Source organism: Manacus candei, unplaced genomic scaffold (assembly GCF_025592945.1).
Source record: "Manacus candei isolate 608988 ecotype Guabito, Panama unplaced genomic scaffold, ASM2559294v1 h1tg000046l, whole genome shotgun sequence".
Lineage (NCBI taxonomy): Eukaryota > Metazoa > Chordata > Aves > Passeriformes > Pipridae > Manacus > Manacus candei.
Window position 1 is genome coordinate 2,558,332 of NW_026138094.1, and position 22,957 is coordinate 2,581,288.

At 38.8% G+C, this 22,957-nt stretch overlaps 1 protein-coding gene and 1 long non-coding RNA gene across 3 annotated transcripts in view; one reads left to right on the plus strand and one right to left on the minus strand.

Annotated features, from left to right (window-relative positions):
* The window catches only part of LIPC (lipase C, hepatic type), a 52,123-nt gene that overhangs the window by 22,363 nt on the left and 6,803 nt on the right, over positions 1–22,957 (minus strand). The window lies entirely within an intron of this gene.
* The window catches only part of LOC127475359 (uncharacterized), a 47,281-nt gene continuing 32,153 nt past the window's right edge, over positions 7,830–22,957 (plus strand). For both annotated transcript variants that reach the window (XR_007906178.1, XR_007906177.1), the window contains exon 1: positions 7,830–14,821. This is a non-coding gene — a long non-coding RNA (uncharacterized LOC127475359). The remainder of the gene's footprint in view (positions 14,822–22,957) is intronic.

Genomic DNA, 22,957 nt, shown 5'->3' on the forward strand with positions numbered 1-22,957 from the left:
TGCCCGACCACCCTCTGGGGGAAGAACCTTTTCCTGAGATCCAACCTAAACCTCCCCTGACACAACTTCAGGCCATTCCCTGGGGTCCTGTCCCTGATCCCCACAGAGATCAGTGCCTGCCCCTGCTCTTCCCCTCCCGAGGAAGTTGTAACTGCAGTGAGGTCTCCCCTCAGTCTCCTCCTCTCCAGCTGAACAGAACAAGTGCCCTCAGGGCCCCTCGCTCGGCTTCCCCTCAGGGCCCTTCGCCATCTTGGCGTGCAGGAGGAGCCACACAACTGAGGAACAGCTCGTGTTATTTATGGGTAACATACACCAGCCTCTTAGTTCTCTCATCTAAAGTAAAATCCTTCTAAATATGAGCATTTAAATCCTATTTGTGTAATGCAGAGTTGCTAAATTGAAATTAGTGCCCCGGTGGTTTAATCTGACCTAATCTGAATTTTTTTAAGCAAAACGCTGGAAAAAATAATTACAACGTGTCTTTCCAGGAAGGCTTTGAAGTAGAATAACATAGATGTTAAATTGTTACTATAAATTAATGTTAACAAATAATTATCTCTCCTTCATCTGTTACCTAATGAAAATTTTCGTAGTTTCAAGTAAAATTTAAAAGTAGGTAAATCTTGGAAACGATACTTTCACCCTCCATGAAAATGCTTCCTTTCAAATAAATGCATGACTAAATTTTTTTGGCCAGGGTTTCTGCCGAGGTATTCAGATGCTTAATTTGGAGCCTACATTTCCATTTCCGTAATATAAAAAGCAAAAAGAAGAAATAGTCACAAACTACCTGGGTGAAATATATTTGTTTGTTTGTTGTCATATAGAGGAAGGGGCAAATGAATAATTACAAATGTGAAGCTAAGAAGATTAGTTTTCTTCAGCCAGGAGACAAGACAACTAAGAGTGATGTGGTGTAGAGGTCTAAAATCATGAATGGTGTGGAGGAAACAGGGAGTGAGGGGAGTATCACATCTGGTACTGGGAGAAACATACAGGGATTATTATTTGATAACAAAATATGTTGATAAGAAAAGATAATTAAATGGTTCTCCTCAAGACATGTAGTTAATCTGTGGAATTCCTCACTGGGTGCGTTGTGGGAATGAAGCATTTATATCAGGTTAGTTGGAAAATGGAAGTGTCCAAGAGGAATCCAGTGAGGATCAGTGAACACAGAGACAGCACTGCCTGCTCAGGAGATCTGTGAACTGCAAATGGTTGATGATGTGGGGGAAGAAGTGCTTTATGCTGAACATGCCCCTGCTTTTGGCCACCACTGCGGGGGTTGAACTAGAAGGGCCTTGGGTTCATCCACTACAGCCACTCTTTTTTGATGTGGAGCTCCCTGGCATTACTTTTGACTTAGATTTCAGCTGTTTTTTAAAACAGGAACAACCTGTTTTAAAACAGGAACAACAGCTTTTAGAAAACATTTCAGTTGAAAATTTTTCATTCCCTATTTACACCCAAATTATCAGTGTTAGTATTTGCTGTTGTTCAGAATTATTAGTTGCCTGGAAAGATTTTTTAATTTTTAGTAACTAAAAAAGTAATACTGAAATCAAAATTGATCGACAACATACTTAGGCTAATTTTTGTTGAAATCTTTGAAACTTTAATTTGCAATTTTGTTGCTGCTGAAGTTTGGACTTTTTATCTAGTTTGGGCTAGAAAATGTTCTTCGTACATGAAAATATTTTCCTGTTCAGCTCTTAAAAAGTTGAGTCAACTCTTACCCTGGAAGAGGTGGACAAGAGCTAAACAGGAAACCTAGATCAAAGGAGTCAAAATTCTGCATGTACTTGCTTATAACATTGTGATTCAGAGCATTGTTTTTCTCAATTTTATTTCAAAGGGACCAGGAGAAAATCTCTATTACTTATGTGCATGTCCCTTGGAACCATTTCACATATGCTGATATCATCATGACAGGTGTAAATTTTGATTAAAAAAATATACAGTCTTGCAAAATATAAGACATTTTTGGGTTCATATTTTAGGGTAGTTATGCTGGAAGTGGGAGTTCATTTTCTTTCTGTGGCCTTGCTTTTTTTGCTGAGTGATCCTGCAGTGAAATCACTTGTCTGGTGCCAACTTGCTGTGTCAGAAATTCAGCGTGACTTCTGGATCACAGCATTCTGTAATATGAGGAGAAATATTTGCAGCAAGAATGTGTGTTTGAAGCTCAGAAAAAAAAATAAAAAATCACAAGAATGAGAAGCTAAAAACATCAGAACCTTTAGAATATTACACAGGGAGGTGTTGCTGAGTGGAACTCACTTGCTGGGCCATGGGACAGCCCTCCAGGCCAGACTGCTGCTATGTTTCCTGGAAGGCAGGGGTGAATAGGATGTGAAAGATGATTGAGTGTTGCAGTGGGAAAAGAAAAAAAGGAATGTGGATGAGTTTGAGCTTTAGGACTGTAATAACAATTACAGTGAGATGAGACAGCTCTCCAGCACCAGGCAGACCCTTGATAAGTGGGGGAATCTGCCTACCCTGGGTATAATTAAATCTCAGTCTACCCAAATGGCTTTTGTTCAATTCAGGGAATAGGACTAGGTATCCAAAGTTCTCAGTCTGAGTAGTGAATTGGCATCTGGTCCCTTAAAATTTTTGTACCTCCAAGGAACCTGCGTTTTAGAGGAAATATTGGGAGAATTTTTAAGCATATGTTCTTGGGAGCTATATTTTGCTTTAATCACCCTCTCCTCTCATTCTTCTTGTTTCCTTTTCTCTTGCCTCTCTAAAATGTTGCTGGTTTTTTCCATTGTGTCCTTTGATTTTTTTATTTTTTTTTTTTTTTAAATTATAGAATTGTTTTCTTTTACTGTTTTTGTCTGAAAGCCTTAGTTAAGCCAAAATAGCTGAGGGGAAATCCTGTTTTTGTGGCACATAAGGACTTTTTGCTTTGACAATCACTAGGTGTGTTCATCTAAGCAAGAGTTTGATGGTTTCACTGATAGAGTATTAAAAGACTTTGATAATTTTATGTGTATCCTGAATTTCTCCAAACTGATTTTTCTTAGTGGATGCCTGTAGGTATTTCTTCTAAAACCTTTGCAGTGCACACTGTTTACAGAAGTTATTTCCATGCAACTATGGCTAGAAATTAGACTTCTCATTGAACATTGAAGGAATTTGATCCTTCTATTACACTATAAGAGGAAGGAACATTCACTGTGGATGTATTTTAAGGTAGATTCTGCATATAGAACCAATCTTGGAATTTTTCTTAATGCTGTCATGCAATTTGTGTTGTAATTTTCCTTGTAGAGGTGAACTGAGTGCAGATTGTAGCAGCTGCCATCACCTGAGCCATAGTTCACAAAACATTTTTCAGCACATTTGTCTAATACTCCAGTACAACACTCTCTTTTAGTAAAAAGGGCCATGCAATGGTGTCCTACAAAGATTTGATAGTCTAAGTTTGGGGTGAGCCATTATCAAAATTGTCTAAGATGTTGCTGAGCTCTTCAGGCTTTTCCAGGAGTCCTGAGACAACTATTTTGGAAGATATTATTTTCTGGAATACTTAATATTTTATGCATGGAACAATGCAAAATGTTATTAGAAATACTAACAGCATAGAAAACTTTTCTCAGGAGTTTTATCCTTTTGACTGGTAAGACCAGAGACCTTTGCACACTGTGATTCCAATCCTAGAGAAAATATGTATAAAATGATCAAAGCTGCATTTTAAAAGTCATGATGCTGAAGTCCAGTGAGTTAGATGGCTGGGCAGGTGATTTGTGTCTCACTCAAAGCCTTAAATCTCAATTTCAAGTGAGATAAAGCTGCCTCTTGGCAGCACTGCAAGGGCACACAGTACTGCAATTTTAACCTGTTACTGCAGTGACAGTGAGAATTTAGTTTCTGGGCCTCTGGCAGTATTTGAGGTTTGGGTGCAAAATTCCAAATTTGAGTTGAGGAGAGAAAGAAATACTTGGGTTTTTTCCTGGTAACTTAAAAAATTGCAGATTTTTAAGGTATTCCAAGACCAAAAGTCTGGAAACCAGTAGCAGTAAATATGTATTAGAGGGCAGTAAATTAGTACTATATAATAGTATAATGATATGTTGGGGTATAATTGGGTTCCTAATTGTCCATTATAGCTATGTAATTTATATAATTATCTTACATAGAGTTGTCTAAAGTGCATACACATGGAGAAACATCTATATATTTATAAAAAAATCTATTCATCATTGTTAAATACTATTTATAAACACTACAATGCTTTATGTACTTGATAAATCATATGACATTCCCCTCATTATTACAGCATTTAATATGAATGAAATATTGCTTTGGGCATTTGTCTTAGAAGGTTCAAGTGTTTAATATTCAGAGACAATATACATAAAAGATCCAGTTTTAAATCTTTGCTGTGCATCCATGCATTGCTGAACACTTTTTCCAGGTCCAGAGCATGGTTCTTAATGCAGATGAAGGACATGCTAACAGAACAGCTGCAGTAGTTTGGATAACCTTCAAAATGCTTCAGGACATAAGTCAACCACTAATTTCCTGGATGAATGTTAATTTTTTGTCTAGGTTACTCAGTATTGATGTATCTCTGACCAGATATTTAGAGTGTCTCTAGTCAGATGTGTTGTTTCAGTTCCTGTAGTCGTGGGGGTTTGAATTTTGAGAACAGCATGTCAGATTGAAGAAAATTTTAACATCCACTTTCAGTTGGTTTATTTTTTATTTACATGGTTTTTGTTTAGCAGTTGTAGACTGACATGAAGCAAACTGAAGAGTTGAGATTGTTTTCCATATTTTGTCCTTTTCATGTCCTTAGGCCTCACTTCTGGGGTCTTTAGGTATGTGTCCCTCTGAGGTTATGAAGGTTTTACTGAGGTGTGGGCAGTGTTGGTGAGAGTGGAACCCCTGCTCCCAAAGCAGGGCCCAGGCCTGGTCCTGAGAGCTGTGCATCCCTGGAGGTGATAATGACAATTCAGAGCACCTAATTCCCCATACCTGAGCAGTCCAGCCATGGCTCTTGCCCTCCTTTTATTCAGTTCACTCACCCAACACATGAGAATTATTTGTTCTTTCTACTGGATCAGTTCACTGTTGGCTTAGCAAGCTAAAAACTCTTGCAGAAATTGGATAAGTCAGCATAAGAAATAAGAAAAGAGATCACAGAACTGATCAGGCAAGTTCTTCTGAAGCCTTCAAATGTGAAAATCAAACAGAGGCAGGATGCATCTAAAGACTTAAGCAAAAGATTTGTCACCCAAAAGCAGTGATTGTATAAAAATTTACATTTTAATTTGCTCAAGATTGTTCTGTGAAAAATAACACAGCCCACTTAAACCTTTTCTTATTTTTCTATTAGCATAAGAAAAAGCATCTTTGAAAGTGCCTGGAAAACTGATTTTATAATCTCTGTGTTCATTTGACTAGCACAGAGTTATGTAGGCTCAGAAGTTAAAAATTCTCCAAATAGTTACAAACCAATTGTATTTGGGCACCAATGTGAAACTTCACAGAGTTGACTGGGAAAACCTAATGAGATTCTTGAAAGACAGCTGGAAGCACATTCCTCTCTGATGCTTGAGAGCACAGCACAGCCAAAAAGTCTCATGAATGCAGTATGGGGGGAAGGAGCAGCTTGTTATCAATCCAGAAATGGCCATCTCACATTCACCAACCCAGAAAAGAGATCAGTGGCTCAGCTAAACAGCCAGAGAGCCAGTTCTGCTTCTTGGTGAACAGCTGCCCTTGCTGAACATGGCAAGCCTACAAAAAGCACCAGAACCACGTCAGAGGGGCAGATTGTCCCAGCCCTTCGTGCAAAGTGGAGATGTGACACAGAAAGGCATCAGGTAGCTGTGTGAGGGCACAGAAGGGGGCAAGGCTGAACTGTGGGCTCAGTCCTGTAATATTCTTGGCAGGGGCACTCCATGGGACACAGCAACAGCTGGCTGCCACTGCAGACCAAAGTCTCCTAACTACAGTTCTCTGGAATGTGGGGACACAGCAGGAACTGGGGAAAAGGAAACCCGAGTGTGTAAATATGGAGATTACCTTTCTGCATTATCCTCTTAACTACTCAAGTTTGTCAAAAGCTGCTTTACCATATTGTGCATAGGTGGTGCACATAACACTACAACTCATGCTTCTGACTTTAGTTGGCATGTTTTGTCTAGAATCTGTCATATTTTGTAGGGCAAAAAAAGTGGAACTGCTATTCATATGCAAAGAATTAAAGACACAAAATTGGAGGAAATCTTGTACAGAACAGTAGTTAAAGGTTATTCCAGAAGGCATCTTTCTTTTCACTATATATAAATTCACTTTGCAGTTTAAAAATACTTTTTTTTCTTTAATAAACTTCTGTAACAATAGAAACAAAATTATTTAGATGCAGAGTTTCCTTTGTATATAAGAACCTGAATGTGCCTCTGAGTGTATTCAGTGCATATTACAGCAGTGGACTGGCATCCTTGTCTGCATCCATCTGTACCACCAAAGAGGTTACCACCTCCACCTTTTTGTCACCTCCTACCAGTCAGAAATTACCACCCTTACTGTTCTCTTGCCAGTGCTCCAAGGTTGGACCATTGCCTAATTGCTGCAAGGAAAAACAGCTAGGTTACCTCACATCACCTATTTTAACTGTTTAAACTATTCTAATTTATATTGCTTGAATGAAATTAGGGCATGCTTATGCGAACTGACTTACTGCATGAGTTGGATAAAAGGGGAAAGTAAAAAGTGTCAGGAAATGATGGAAGTGGGAAGAGTGCTACAGGCAGTGCTCCTTGACTCAGCAAGGTGTTTGTTCATGGCCTGAGACACGTCTAAGGTAAGGAGTCAGTAACTTCTGGAGATTCACTGTGTGTCATGCCTGGAACACCAAGTAGGTGAATTTATAAGCTTTGTTATTTGGCACTACATTTGAGTTCAGCCTAGAATTCTTAGAGCTAAGTTTTTACATAAAAAGTTATAATAACCACAGTTTATGTGGCTAAGTCACAGAAGGTGATAGTCTTATACACTACCAGACCATTTTGTTTTCCCTGTCTCCTCTCTCTAATTCACTGCATAATTTCCTTTTCCTCCGGTCCCTCTCTTCTGAGCTATGGTAATATCCAGTAAACATTCATATCAGATCCTCATTTAAAAAAACCCCACATTGTGTTTAATATTTGCTTTAGGAAATATAGCCTCTTGTTGCATTGTGCTGTTTTATGTGGCCTGAGTAAATCCACATGCCCATATGCAATTCAAATCTTCCCTGTCATACAGCAGAGCAACCAAATATAGCACAGTGACATGTGGTTTCTCAAAAAAGATGCTGTTTGTAGTGCTGCACATGGAACATTCATCCTGTCCTCAGAACAAGTTCCAGAGCTGAGGACTCTCCAGTCTCTCTGAATCTCTTCATGTTTTGACAGTCAAAAACCAAACCAAACCAAATTCACCATCACCTCTGCTAATTGGTCAGTATAATTCTGCATGATAGAAAGAAGTTGTCTCAGAGTGGAGACTGCTTTTTAGGCTGGAATAATGTGAATATTTCAATGCCAGCTGCCAGCAGTGCCTTTGTTGACTGCAGAGTCAGCTTCAGCCAAGTTTGTTCTCATTCACGTGTACATCTTGGCTGTAGAATGGCATTTCTGATCTGGTAAAAAATGGGAAATGAGCTCAGCATCACCAGCATACTAATGAAAGCCAAATTTCCTCATAGCTGCTGGTAGGCCAGTGAATCCTGCTGAAGGAACCCCACAGCCCTGTGACAAGGGGGCACAGACTGAGACCACAGTCACACCATCCAGTTCTCAGGTTCTCCTTGGAGACCTGTACTGAGAAACACAGAAAAAAATCTATAGGAAAAACCCAGTTTACTCCATTGAGGCAACAGTTTTCTTGGGTTTATCAAAGGTTCATCACTGTAATGAAACCAGCATGGACAGTTGGACACAATTTTTGGTTAAGGAAGTCTGCAATGCCAGCATTCTGCCCTTCACTGACAGAGAATAGTGACAGCAGAAACATTCTGTGTCACTGATTCACTGTTCTAGTGCTCCTCACATTGCCATGAGGAGAGAAATAAATACAAAGTGTGTTCATACTGATATCTAGCACAATGTGGGAGTCAATGGTGTAGTGACAGAGGAGCAAAAGTCTAAGCATCCACATTCCCTAGACCAGCTCATCAGACTCTTGTCTGTGCTGCTGGAATTTTTTTCCTGTCTATAGTGCCCATCATGGATTTTGATTGTAAGAACTATTTTCTTTCTATTCTTTAATGACAGAAGAAATGAACACAGGATGATTTTTAGCCAGGGAATTGTGGGTGTTGTTTTGTTTTCTTTAAAAACTAACACAGGAGCTTTAATTAAAAAGAAAAAAATGTTCAAGAATGATAAAATCATAAAAAAAAGAATGTTGCTAGCAATAATTTTTGTACTGTGTGACCAGACAGTTGAAAAATTTATTTCTAGCAGAAAAAATAGAGGATATATTTGAACCTAATTCAACAGAGAATTAGTTGTTACTAGACTGAAACTACAGGGCAATAGATTTGGGGGATCCTAGGAGGAAATCTTGGTTAATGAGTCATTTTGTAATAAATAAGCAGGTGAGTTTGGCCGTGGTTCACAGCAGACATGAGATCTTGCTTGTGAAGGTTACTGCTGTGTTCTCTTTTCCAAGTACTAACTTGCCTCTGTTTTGGAAAAAACAAACAAACAAACAAAAAACCAAACAACTTTGTGGTAATAAAGTATTCTGATAGCTCCAACTCCAGTGAGCATTAGCAGAAGCTCAGTGTTGTGGCTACTCGTGACCATATTGATTTTGATAGAATAAATATGAGGAGAAAACAAGGGAAAAGTGCAGACATACAAGCAGCTAGGCAGACATGTAGATAATAACTCTCGCTGTTGGTGATGACATTTGCTATTGAGAGCTGTTACTTCTCAGCAAGAAGGCCAGGTTAATAAAAAGCTATGAATTGATTTGACCTGGCATGTTTAAGAAATGTAAATTTTAAAAGAAAGTATGCAGTGAGTGAAGTCATTGTAGAGGTTCCATTATTTTCTTCTGGTTTTAGAATTATTGATTTTCTAGGAGCGTTAATGTAAGTATTTCTCAAAAGGAATTGAGAAATTATATGTATTTTCCTGTGAAGGAAAATGCTACTGTATTTCTGTTGAAATGTTAGGGAGGTACTAAATTACTTATTTCTTTAATTATTCATTCTGTAAAGTCTTAATAATTTAGGTGACTTAACCTAAGGAAAGAAAGAAACATAAATAACTTCCATCAACCATCGAGAATGTGATAAGCCAGTGGAAAGTAGCAGAAGATGGCTTATGATAATTTAATTACACTAAAAAAACCCCAAACCCAACTTATACTGAGCTAATTGAAGAAACGAAATCCAAAGAGAACTTTAAAGAAAAAAAACCTAAAACACCCCCTCCCACTCCAATTTTAGTTCAGTGCTATGATTGTTATCCTGCCTATTTTGAGTGTTCCTGGTGCAATCTGGACAACAGAGACAATCTGAGAATTTCTAATCAAATTGATTGTGAGGAACACATTGGCTGCTGTCATTGACAGCGATGGGCAACTACCTCTGCTCTGCACTTTCCAGGCTTTTTCTATTGATCCATTTTCTGTACAGTGTCTAATATTGCTGATGGTACATTGCTGTGATTGCATTTAATGATTAAATTGACATTTCAGGCTTGGCTGTTTGTCAGGGGGGTTTTGTTTTGTTTTGTGATGCTCTTTTTTTTTTTTATTTTTAAGTTTACATCTGATAATAGACAGTCCATGTGCAACTGTGCTGAGTGCTGGGAAGTATATCATCACTTCCCAGGCCCCTGTAGCTCTCAGCTGGAGATATATCACATGTTTTCCATGGGGCCTGGGTCAGTTGTTATAAATGGAAGTGAAGCTATTTGTTGCCTTTGTTTTTCATTTTGTTTTGCAGCAGCATCATGGATTTTGTTCAGATTTATGGGAGACTGCCTCAACTAAACAACTGCCACTGCAAGCAGCAAAAGTCACATTCTACTCAGTTTATTTTGAATTAGAACCATCTATTACCCCCTCTACAGTGAGTTTAATAACTCCCATAATTTTCTGCTATAGATTCACATAAAGGGCATGTTAGTTTTTAAAAGAGAAATACATTTTCTCCTACCTGGGCCTGACAAATCTATAAGCCAAACCTTCCATTAACTAAAAGAAGAATTTCCTTTATTTTACACAGGTTCATTCCTAACCTTTAAGGTAATTAGCTGTAATTATGCTGCTGTGTAATTATAGTGTTGATATTCTAAGTATTCTGAATTTTATTCTTGTTTCTGTGGTGCTGCACAGACCTGACGTAGTAGCTGTGCTGTGGCCAACTTTTGGTGTGCATTTGTTGAAATATAGGGATAATTATTCCTTAAAATGAACGTTCATTTTGTCATAAGCATAATTCTTTCTCAGTCTTTCAGCTTTATTGCTTCTTTTATTAGCAGCTTTGCAATTTATTTAATCCTAAACAAAGGCTTTTGGGGAATGGAGGTAGGGATTATTTTGGTTTTTATTAACAAACCTAATGCTCTTAATCTTACACAAGTATGAGTTTATTTATATGGGCAGGCTCTGCTCCACAGGCATTTTGTAGCTGCCACCGTAGCCGGACAGACCTTTTCGGGACACATGGAATAATTGGTTGACATAAGAGGTTTGCACTTGTTTATGCAACCTCTGTCATAATGGTTCATTTTATAAAACTGTCCTGGGAGATGCTCACCCACCCTTGCCAAAACCTTTCCTAGTCTGCCACATTTAATGTGGGTTTGTGTGTGTTTCCTGGTATATCAGACTGCCAACTTCAGAACACACTGGAAGCATCCCAGAAATCCCAAGAGAGACCACAAGGGCAGGGCAGCATTTCTCACAGTGCTTCAGTATGTTTGCAGTTCCAACTAGAATGGAGTGGAAATGAAATAACCATAAATTAAATTTTAATTGCTTTTTATCTGTTAGATTCTATTCTGTGATCTGCTGGATGGGCTTGATGGAACTGACATGTTTCCTTCATTTATGGAGAATAATTCCTAAGTCCCTAATAGAGTTCTCTGAGCTCAGCTTTCAATGACAAATTCAAATAATGAAATGTTATTTATCTGAAATATATGCCTGAAATATTTGTGAGGAAAAAATATAATTTAAATATTTTCCTCCAAATTCTAGATAGAATGAAATATTCCCTCTTATTAGAGGAGAAGTGGAGACTATAAGGACTATAACCATGCCACTAGAAAATGAAATTCTAGTCCACATTTGCTTGTCTCTTTTGTCCCTGACATGAAGCTGAAAGAACTGAGGTCAGAAGTTCTCAGTTGTGGGCTGACAACCCACTGGTATTTCTGCTATCCTGAAGTCCAGATGGAACCAGTGTAGTCCATAGTTGGTTCATAATCATTTCAAGGGATATTATTATCTACTGTAATGAAGAAGAGCAACCAGGCCAGTCTGTTGGGTCTGGAATGGAAGTAAAATGGGGAAAACAATGAAAAAAATTTTCATAGGTTCCCCATTCTTTTTCTCTAATAAGTTATTAGTAAAAAAATCATTCGTAATCTTGCAATAGTTGTGTTTGGACCATATATTCCTTTGGACACAAATCACGTTCCATAGTGTTTCTGCAGTACAAAATGATCCCAAAGGGCAGAGATTGCCCAGGGCTTGGTGTGAGACAGCAGCAGCCACAGCCCAAAAGAGCTTCTCCTGTTCCCTTTATTCCTCCAGTGAGATGCTGTTCTGTTCTCTTCAATGTAGCTGGGCAGTAAAACATTTAAAGTTTACTGTAGCAGAGCTGCTCACTGGCACTGAAGCGCCCTAAACCTCACAGGCACGGTTGAGTCAGCTTTCTTAATCTTGTCCTTGGCTCTGTAGGACGGGAATGTGTCAGCAAATAAAGAGCTTGGCCAGCATGCAGGGAACATGCCCGGACAATCCTGCACAGTTGCTTATCCAGTAAATGTGGTGTAGGTGTGAAAACACAGTATTCCATTACAGCAGCACTCCTGGGCTGCCTCCTTTCTTCCCACACCTACGAGGCTTGCAACTTAACTGTGGTGTGCTTTGCTTGGAAAGATAACTCCATCTGGAGGCCTAAATTAAGTCAGTGTAGCTTGGAGATATGCATGAGCCTTTATGAGTTTAGATCCTGTTGGTGCTAGTCTGGGACTAGACGTGCCCAGGGCATATTTGCTGAGCATCATTGGTTTGAACACGATGCTGTGGTGGTTGTGCATGTGATACTGGGAGTGGGTATTTAAGGGAGATGTTGCTGACTCACAGACCTGTCAGATAAAAGCAGTATTCAGAGAGGATACAATAGCTGGCCTGTTTGCCAACTTGAATAGAAAGTTAACTTTCAGTAGGACTGTGCAGACTGTATTTACTGAAAGGGAAGGCAGAGTATCTTGGAGGAAGAAATATGAAGTGTGGAGACACGGACAAGCTTCAAGTGACTTACAGGGTCTCTGATAAAAGTATAGCTCAGCAAATAAGGAGTTCCTTTGGTGATTCACTATCTGTATTATTCTGTTTGTCATTTAATCTAACTTCAAACTCTAAAAATTGTGAATAAAACATATTAGTACACACGTCAATTTGACATGCACCACAGGAACTGTTAGCTGGGGCCCATCATCTCTGCAGTGTAGGGGAAAACAGCACCTTGGCTAAAGGAGCAAGAGAGTTGGAATTTGAGCCAGTGGCAGTGCCAAAATGAGAGAATAAACATCTCTTCAAACCTTATGGAGATTGCCTAAAATTTGCCTGAGTGGCTGGGCCTTCCTCTGAAAGCTGTCTTGCAACAGATTAATTAAAGCAGACAAGCTTCTAGATTTTTTTATTTTTTTTTTTGCTACGGAGACAAATCAGTTTCCTTATAACAGCTTCTGATGTTTCAGACAGTCAAAGATTATGACAGGATGAAATACTTCTCCGTATTTAATTATCAAGTTTTTAATTTGAATTTATCAGGAGACTGGTTGAGTCAAGTCTGCAAAATTGTCAGGCAAGGGAATTTTCTAAAAATAAAATGTTGTTAGCAAGATACAGCATGTGTAAGATGAAGGAATTTATAAATAGGTTTAGGAAGTATTGAGCCCATTATAAAATAAACAAAAAATGGATTTTTAGGGATATGACCATGTTTCAAAGCTATTTTAAATGAGCCTAAATTCTCACTGTGGAGGCTTTGTCTTGCTCTTTCTATGGTACTGGGTATTCTCCAGCCCCACAATGAAAGGGAATGATATGAAAAAATATGTGTGGTAGAAAGCAAGCATAGAAAGTCTGCCAGCAGCAATCAAGTGGTCTAATTCATCTGACATTTTGTCTCCCCCATCTCCTTATTTTTGTTATTGTTGTTTTGTTGGTGGTGTTGTCTTTTTTAAAATCAGGAGTGTCAAAAGTAGCCTTCCTAGAAAAAGTGCAGACTTAAGTGGGGATGGGTCACAGGAATCCATTGGCTGGATTTGTGGTTCTCTCACAGGAGATCACTTTTACAACAAATCTGCCCATCTTTCCATGCTTGTGTTTGCACTGAGGAGCGAGCTGGGAGCACTCAAAGCAGACTCCTCGCAGAGCAATCCACACCAAACCCTGTGCCCTGGCAGTGTACCTGATGTGCTCCAGCTTCTGATGGGTGCTCATCCCCAGAACTAGACTAGAACCAGTCCAGAGCGATTCCCAAGCTCTCCCCTCCCACAGGGGCCTGGAGTGGGCTCACTTTGGTCTTTTACACCCAATGTCTCACTGCTCAAATATGCTGTTATTGCACTGGGGGGCCTCTTGCAGTAAACATAATCTTAATTTGATGAATGATGTAGTTATGAGACCCTATAACAAGATGACTAGCTGGTAATGGAGAAGAAACAGTATTTAGAGCAAATAAAATATATTTTCAAAGGAGAAATAATAGATAAAGTAAAATGCACTTCTAATGCCTTTCTTATAAACCGTGTCCTTTTAGTATATAAATTCATACTCTGGTGGAAGCTGAGGGAGACTATGGATTAAGTACGAAATTCCTTGTTCTGTTTTTATATTCAGTCACAATACTGCATTGGAGTGTGTAGCCAAAACTAAAACCAAAGCAGGAAGAAAATGTCTTTTTATTAATTGAATGTTGGGGCCTTTTTCTTGCTTATCATATTTGAGGTATGTATTTTCAGTCTCAGGTGATAAAGTTAATAAAAATTAGTTTTAAAACCAGTGAAGGATAAAGCAAAATATAAAACAAATATAAATTTACTTCATTGCTTTCAAATTCCCTTGTTGGCATGCTATTTTCTATTGCTTTCATTCCCATTTCACTACCATATTGCAAGCAGGGCTGACAACCAGCCTTTACTTATTTTTTTATTAGCAGTTCTATTTAAGAACATGAATATTTTATCTGACTACTTCACAATGCGAGAAACTTCTCAGAAGATTGTATCATTTCTGTTATTTAAGAGCTTGGTCAGGGTGTCAAGAGCGTAGCCCAATTCCAGGAGCTTAATCTTCATGTACTACTGTGTTCAGGAATTGTCTTTCTGTTTTCTGACTTAGTGGTCAGGAATGGAGACTGTGGGAAATGCCCTGTATTATAAAGAACTCTAAACCTGTTGATCAGATCTCTTTTTATCTCCTTCCTCTGATTGGATTATTTCTTTTCCAGGAGCAAACTTGATAGAAATGGTGAAGTCGCCTAAGTTTGGATTTCTATGGAATGGAGCAAACTGACAAAAATCCCTGGGATGGAGCAGGTTCAGGAAACCAGAGTGCTCAGGTAAGAATTGTGAATCTAGGCTTTCATGTAACATTTCCTCTGCTGCTCTTGAACACTTTTCTTCTGACTATGGAAAGATACCTTGTTAAGAAAAGATTGTCATATTTGATCATGTTTCTATGACTCCTAATAGGTAAAATGAGAGTGAACAGAGAGAACCATCATTTTTGTTTTGAAAAGCAAAGGATTGGAACATTCAGGTTTGGTCATGGTGGAAACTACAAACAAGTCTTGCCCTTTAGAATCCTGCTTATCATCTTATTCCATGATGAGTGGATAATGGTCAGTGTAATCTCTTTGTGTGGTGGCTCATATGTAACTAATGCAGGGTAGATTACAGGATGTGTCAACACTGATGAAAAGGGAAAAGTTATTTTCCTGACAGAAAAATTCACTTAGAGCGGTAAAGATTATGTTCTTCTGAAACAGAATAATTTTGGTAAAGACAGAGATTTTAAAGCATTATTTTAAAGCATGGCTATCTCAGCATTGCTTTCCTCAATTTTGCATGGGTGATACAGAAGACAAGCTGGTTAGATATCTTGACACTGGAGATTAGGTGTGATAAGCAAAGTCTGAAATTCTTTAGTTGTTTGTTCTCTGTGTATTTAATAATCCCCTGGCTTTTCCTGTTGCCTTTACTATGCTGACCCTCTGAATTCACCCACAGATGTACTGGCTGCCTGGAAACGTCAGGTGAATACCAGAGTATGCCAAAAGAGTTTCTTATAGGGTCAGATTCCTCCTCTGAGCTAACAGCTGTTGTTCAAAGTATATTTAATGCCTTAAACATTTGAATTGATCCAGGCTAAAACATATGGAAAAAGTTCAAAGATACAACAGCAACATGTGACTCTTAATTTAGTGAAAGCAATTTAGAGATAATGTGAATAATCCTTCCTAAGTGAAATTGTGAGTGAAACACTTTTTAATGCTCACACTCATCTGAGTTTTGTTTGCTTATAAATATGCATTTAATGTTTACTTATTTTCATTTTAAAGTTGTTCACTGACCAGGGTAGTATACATGCCTTCTAGCCCTGAGACAACAGAATCATGATCCCTCACATCACAATAACAAAAAGAGAGATTTTTGTTTTCGATTCTCTAATTTTGCACAATTTTTTTGTTGAAACACAAACTGGAAACCATCTGTAATGTCTCCTAAAATAAGCACCATCCTCATTCTTTGGATCTGTCCACCTCCCGTTTATTTGGTAAATGGAACCTCTAAATGCACATCCAAGGCATCCCATGGTCCTATTATACTACCAGTGCTTGGCAACCTTTACTTAACTTTGTAACCTTAGAAAAGGCTTGTCAATGAGCCAACTGTGTGAGAATCATCACAGTCAGTTAGAAAATTTTGCTCTTTTCCTTTCTGAGAGTTAATTATGAGTTAGCAATGCTGTTTTTGGTAGAGAGGTTTGTCTCCATGAGGGAAAGTGTTCCTGAAGCATTTGACATTAATTTCTGTCACAGTGTTTAAAAGGCTTAATTTTAGTTAGGTGTCTAGGGATTTAGTTCCAGAATTCCCATTATCCTAATTGGTTTAGCAGAATGAAGCAACTCAGTGCACTTCCAGGCAATTATTTCACCCTTCAGCTGCTGGCATCATACTAAAGGAAATAGATTATGTCATTTGTGTGTTCCCAGAAATTTACCTTGTAGCTGTGCCTTGGTGTCAGGAAATCAAGTCTCTAAATAATGAAAATGCTACAAATTGTTGCAAATTGAAGAAAATGACAGAGATTCCATCAGCAGCCAGTGTCACATCTCGGTTTGTGGGGCTTCCTTTTCAAAAAATGGATAACACAAATAAAAAAGCAGTGACCTTGATTCATTTTCAGTAATGGTACTATCACTCAGGGAGTGAAGGCCAAAATTTTGATGCTGTTTGTATATTAGTTTTACAGGAAATGCATTTCTGGCTGCAGTATGACAAAGCAAATGCTTCAAAAATGGGACCAGGAGGCCAAAAATAAGGATTCCAGTCCTGGCATTGAATGCTGTCTCATAGTAACTGGAAGCTCAGTGTTTTTTGGTGCCTAATTTAAAGCAGAGGTAATTATACTGATCATGCTAAAATTGTGACCATTAATATTACTGGTGCTTCAGAGCTGCAGAGTTCTTTAAAATATTGAGTGGTGCCTTAAGGATGGTATAAAGTCAAAAGGGGCTGGCTGACCTCTGCAACCACAAAGTGGGATGTGTTGTGTCCCATGCAAGGGACCGATGGAGATCCTGAGGGCCTTGTCTCCAGCTCTGTGATTTGACTTTTGGCTGGATGAAAATGTGTTCAGTGTGACAGTGCATGGCCAAGTGGAGCTTGTAGTGAAGCTGCAGCCTCTGTGACAGACACAAACGCAGATACAGCTCAGGGTGACATAGGAAGCCCCCAGTTTGGATGGCATTTGGATGCTGGGTTGCATGTCCAGCTAATGAAGAGCTGCAGCTTGTCAATCTGCACTGAGCTGGGCCTGGATTTTTTTAAAGCAGTGTTTGTTCTGTGTTTCTCACTCTCTGCTTTTCACTTTTGCAAGGAATGATAGCTGGAGAAACATCTTGCCTATTACCTTTCAAGACTCCTCATTGTTTCCAACTTCTTGCCACACAGGATAGTGACTTGTTTTTGGAGGGGAATCCTTTAGGTGCCAGGCTCCTGCATAGTAGGTTCTACAGTAAATATTTGCTAATTTTATTTTTGATAATATGTTACTTTTTGACTCCTGGTACAAATTTGCTTACTTTTGTAGAAAATTCATCTCTAGACTAAAGGTCATAGTGTGGATTATTTTACAGACCCAAAATAGCTGATTCTAACACATTTCTTTCTCCCTTCTTTCAAATAAATCCTTCTACTGCCCTGTAGCAGTGCTTTTTACTAATGAGAGCTATTGCCAGGCTTCCCCGTTATGGCACTTTGTTAGAAATGTGCTTAAGATACAAAAGAGGTGGCTCACTGGGCTTTCATCAGTTCTTAGCCACTGTCAGAATTAGGATCAGTGTTTTATTTGGAGCTCAGTGATTCAGTTCAGATCTCTCATTCTCGAGGGAAGGCTGCTCACAAGGGGAAAAAAATCAATTTTCATACAGACTTGTCTTCAAATTCCCACATAAAACACTAACTTAAAAGAACAGCAGTGTAGCTGAGATGGGGGATGAATTGTCTGAAACCTGCTAGAAAGTTTAAAATACAGCACCATTATAATAAGTAAGGCCAGATGTCTTACTTTTCTCACAAAATCTGTTTAGACATTTGTAGAATTCCTTTGTTTTGGAACAGTTTCATCATATCTCTGCTTCTGTAGATCCTTTGGTACATGGATCAGACATATTTTTACCAAAAGCCTATTCACATGCAATGGACCAACCCTGTGTTCCTACAGAGGAGCCAATTCACTGATTCTTTCAAAGATGTGAGCAAATTTTGCACCATATTGAGTGGCCTTTGGCTTCAGGTAAAGAATTCAACAGCTTGTGGGAGTGCTAATTAGCGCTAATAATAACTTCAATGACCTGCCTTGGCTTTAAAATGCCTGACAGAATTTACCCTGTCCTTGAAGGATAGAGATTTTGTTTCTGTGCCTGTCTGATTAGGGACTCTCATGCCCACATGTGTCTGTGTTTAGTGATCACACACAATTAACTAAGTGGGTGCATGTCTGTGGAGGAAAAAGAAGTGGGTGGTGTTGGAGAATCAAGAGGAAAAAAGGCAGAGATTTCCCAAAAATACTACACCAGAATTCCATTATTAAAAGGATTTCTCCTGTAGCTAAACAGCCTTGTTAAATCCAGAAGTAACAATAGGAAAACATTAGATTAGGAACTGGATTGTTAAAAATTAAACCTTGTCTCTCTAATTTTGGAACTTTTTCCATGGTTAATTTGCTGAAATATGTATGGAGGGTATGAGGGAAATGAAAGCTTTAATTTGAGCAAGTACCCAAAAAGCTCCAAAGTACAAAATTTTTATTTTTTCTGGCTAATAGGTTGCTGATGGTGCAGAAAACAATTGTGTTTTCAAGGATATTGCCCTAGACCTTTCCAAAATAAATATTATTAACACCAGCGAGAACAACGAGTTACATTATTTTATGAGCTGGAATGATAAATTAGGGTTTTTTCTGAGTTCCCTTTCTTTTGCTAAAGTGATTTTTGAAAAGCAATCAAATTAGAAGAGAGGAAAGAATCTTTAAACTTCTAATAGAGCCTAAATTTGATGATAGAAAGCCTGGTAAGGGAGCAGGCTTATTTATTTTTTAAAATTGAGATTAAAAACTTAAAAAAATTTTAAAAAATATTACTCAATGGTTAGGTTGTTTAGTTCCTAACTGGACATTTGGCTTCAGTGCAGCCCAAGCAACTCGAAGCAGAATTCTTCCCTGTCTTGCTTCCACCCCCTCACTCCTGACCTCCTGCAGTCCCCGTCGTTGTCCCAGCACAGCTGGTCACTTAGTTGCAGAGTGCACAGGATCAGGGAGCTTATCCAGCTAAAAAGTAGGATCACAAGAAAGAAATAGGATTATTTTTCAACTGGACCAGTATGCAGGCTGATTGGCTGCAAGAAAAATTGCAGAATCATTCTCTGACTAAGCAGCTGTACTGGCACAGTGGAGAGGCTCAGGAAGTACCTGCACCAGTGGCCTGAGGCAAGGGCTGCTGAAGTTGTTAATGTCACCAAGTGGGTAATGAACCACAGCCTTTCCTTGGACTTTAAAATGTCTACCATCACTGGGCACTGGCTAAATACAAAGCACAAAAAAATCAAGTATTTGAGGCCTTGTTTTTCTCCAGAGCTGGGCAGATGCAGAATGTCACCCCTTCTCTTTCATTAATATTAATATTTGATTTTCTGATAGATTTCTAATTTGGCATAACTCATGTCTTTAGTCTCATTTTGGTTATACTGTTAAATGACATTCTAGAAATCAAAGAGCAAAAAATATTCACATTTGATTGCCTTATTATGATCAATTAAGCTTACTCAGGAACACAGTCATGTATTGAGGGACTAACTTGCTACACAGCAAGAGGAAAAATGCTGGTTTACTGCATTTTCCAACTACCCACAGTATCCAAGAGTGTACAATATACAGTGAAGGTAGAAATATCCAGGCAGCGTCAGCTCACAGAAATCCATGGGGAAATCTACTACATTTTGATGAAATAAAGGAATATCTGAAACAAACAGTCTTCCATCTGGAAATTCCAGGGATCCAGAGTGTCCTGTAGTACAACAGTTAAGTTGTGTGACTGTGTTTACTTTGAAAAACACAAATACAACTAGTCAGTAGCTGAATTATGACTTATGGTATGTTACAGGGTGGGTGTAAAAGATTCTTTAATCACTTGTTAAAGACCCAAGATCCATTTGTTTGGATTACTCTGGACTTGGTCCAGAATGTCTAAGGGGAGGATGAGAAGCAATGAAGTGCTGAGGTTGCAGAGTGCTAAATGCTGATGTGATGGATGGGTTGTGAGAAGTCCTTGTGAGCTCAGAGCACCCAGGCCCTGAGCAGATGCAGCATTAACTCTCTGGTGTCTGAGAATTCTGTTCCCTCCTGCACATCAGGATGATAGTTTTCAAAATATCCAAAGTGATTCTTTTTTTTAAAGCCACTTAAAGAACTAACATTGATACTTCATAGATGGAAAGTAACTAATAACTTAATATCAGGTCTTTTGGTGGTGTTCATGGGAGTAACATTTCATTTAAATGAATAGTTACGTGCATCTTAAGGCCATGCAGGTATCCTCAATGGAATTAATTGACTAGAACTTAATGTTTTATAAAGGTGAAGATTTTTTATGGATATACATAACTCTCATAACCTAGACTGGAAGGACAGAGAAGGGCATCGAATCATAAGAGAAAAACTAAACAAATCCAAAGTGCAAATCCTACGAATTTACTGAAATTCCAGAAATGGGTTTGGAAGAAGGGGGATGCAAAGATTCCTCTTGGAATAGTATGTCATACTCCTGCTTCTGTTTCTATTTTCTAAGGATCTCTGTGATAACTGTGTTAATTCCTGCTACTTAAAATTCCAGCTAGAAGAACACAATGTATTCAGCAGCCCTTCCCATTGCCATTTACTGTGAGCTATGATTTAGGGAGATTAAAATAGTAAGCAGCACAACTGTCTGTTCTGTGAACTGGATCAAAGACTCTGAGTTTTGTCCATTTTGTCAGATCTGAATCTCCATTGCATTTCTTTGAGGTGACACTGGCACTACCAAACCAGAGTGTGCCAAGAGGCGTGTTCCTTGGCTGAAGTTTCTTGGAAAAGTTACAGTTCCTTTAAGTTAACTTATTAAAGATCACATTATGGTCACAGAGTATGTGAGAAGAGACTAAGACTGTGAAATGGCATCCATCAGGATCCTGCTGAACTCCTCTGCCCAGGAAACAGTGTGGATATTGCTGTTGGGATGGAGAAATGTTCTGGCAGAGAGGAAAGGCACACGAAGCTTTTGAAAAGAGCGAATCCTAAAGGTATCTGTGCCCTAAGAGAAATGTGGGACACACAGCTTGTACTGGTGTAGAACACAGGCTGAAGGTCACCAATTCATTTGTAGTAAGCAAAATGTCATGCTTAGCACACACTCTCTGTGTGTTTGGTGGTATTTGAAATGCTGGCAGCTTAGTGGCTGCAAGAAAGGTTTCAGTGTTCCTTTTTTCTGTACTGACCTTGGTGTGCCCTAGAGGGCAATAAGTGCAGGTCAGCAGGTCAGATGCAATACTTTCTGGTTAGGGCAGTGCCCAGTTATTCTCACTGCAGAGGACTGCAGGAACCCAGCAAGCCTGGGGATCACAAAGTACCTGCTGCCCAGTTTGAGTAGACGTGGCTGAATTGCATCATAGTGGTCAATGGAAAACAGAAGAGTAACTTCAGCACTGCACACTGGAATGTTTTGTGTTGGAATGTTTTTTAGAGCTTTATTGGGTAAGCTATAGACAAAGATGATTGATAAAAACAGCTTATTAGTATCTCAGATTTCATGATTCTCTGATTTCATCTACTAAGTAAAGAATGATTTATGATGTTCCTTACAAAAAAAACTGTTCCCAATTAAAAGAACAAGCTTTAATTTCTTTTCCCAGGTAAGCAGAAGGTAAGCATGATGGATAGAGAGCACAGTGGATTTTCAGATGATGTACCAGCTGACTTTCTGTGCAGTCTCTAGTGCTGCAGAGATCCAGTACTAATGCTTTACACTGGTAGCTGAGTTCTTTATCTTTGAATATTCCAAGTTCCCTTCTTTCTTTCTTTTGTTTAGGTCTAGGCTACTTCTTCAGTATGCTCTGCTCATTTCTACACTGGCAGAACAGGCCAGAGAATCAACTGTAATTTAGTCACAGTTCCCTTCATTTACTCTGTACTCTGGGGGGAGGAACGTATCCTCCATGTAACACCTCCATATTTCTTGAAAACTGTGCAAAAACTGCTTTGGGGTTACTTTCAAGCATCAGAGAAGACTCTGTTTGTCTGCTGGTTGCAGTTGGTCCTTAACCTGAAAAGCAGATTTGGGGAATCCCACACAGATACAATCTGTGAAAGTCTTGTTCCTGCTGGTAAACCTCTGCTCTGGGACAGCTTCATCCAGCTTACCCTCATTTGCATAAAGACATTAAATGCAATTAGGGCTGTCAGCTTTCCTTGTAGTTTAGCCAGGCACTGTTGTGTAGGTGGCAATTTATGTGTTGTCACAGACAAGCTATTTTAGTCAAGATCAGTTATGAAATTGTTCAGGTGTTTGAAAGGTCTGGAAGGTGCTGACTCTAGTGAATCACTGAAGAGTGATATGGCAGCATTAATAGGCATTGTTTGAGACATTGAAAAAGGTGTTTAAGTAGCTACTAAGGACTTGATTCAATAGCTTTTGAAGGTTTTGGGGATGAAGAGTTTACAGACCATATATTTGGCACAATAAACTGGAGGTCAAACCTTTCCCACGTGTCCTAAAAGCACTGCTAATTCATATTATTTCTTCCTCACAGTTCAGGCCCTAAAAGTAATATGCTGTTACAGTAATAATAATCAGTTTCAAAAATGCAGTAGCTTTCTGAAAAAAAGTGATAGGGGCTTTAGATAGTATTCATCATTCTTACAAATGATTACATTTTTAAAA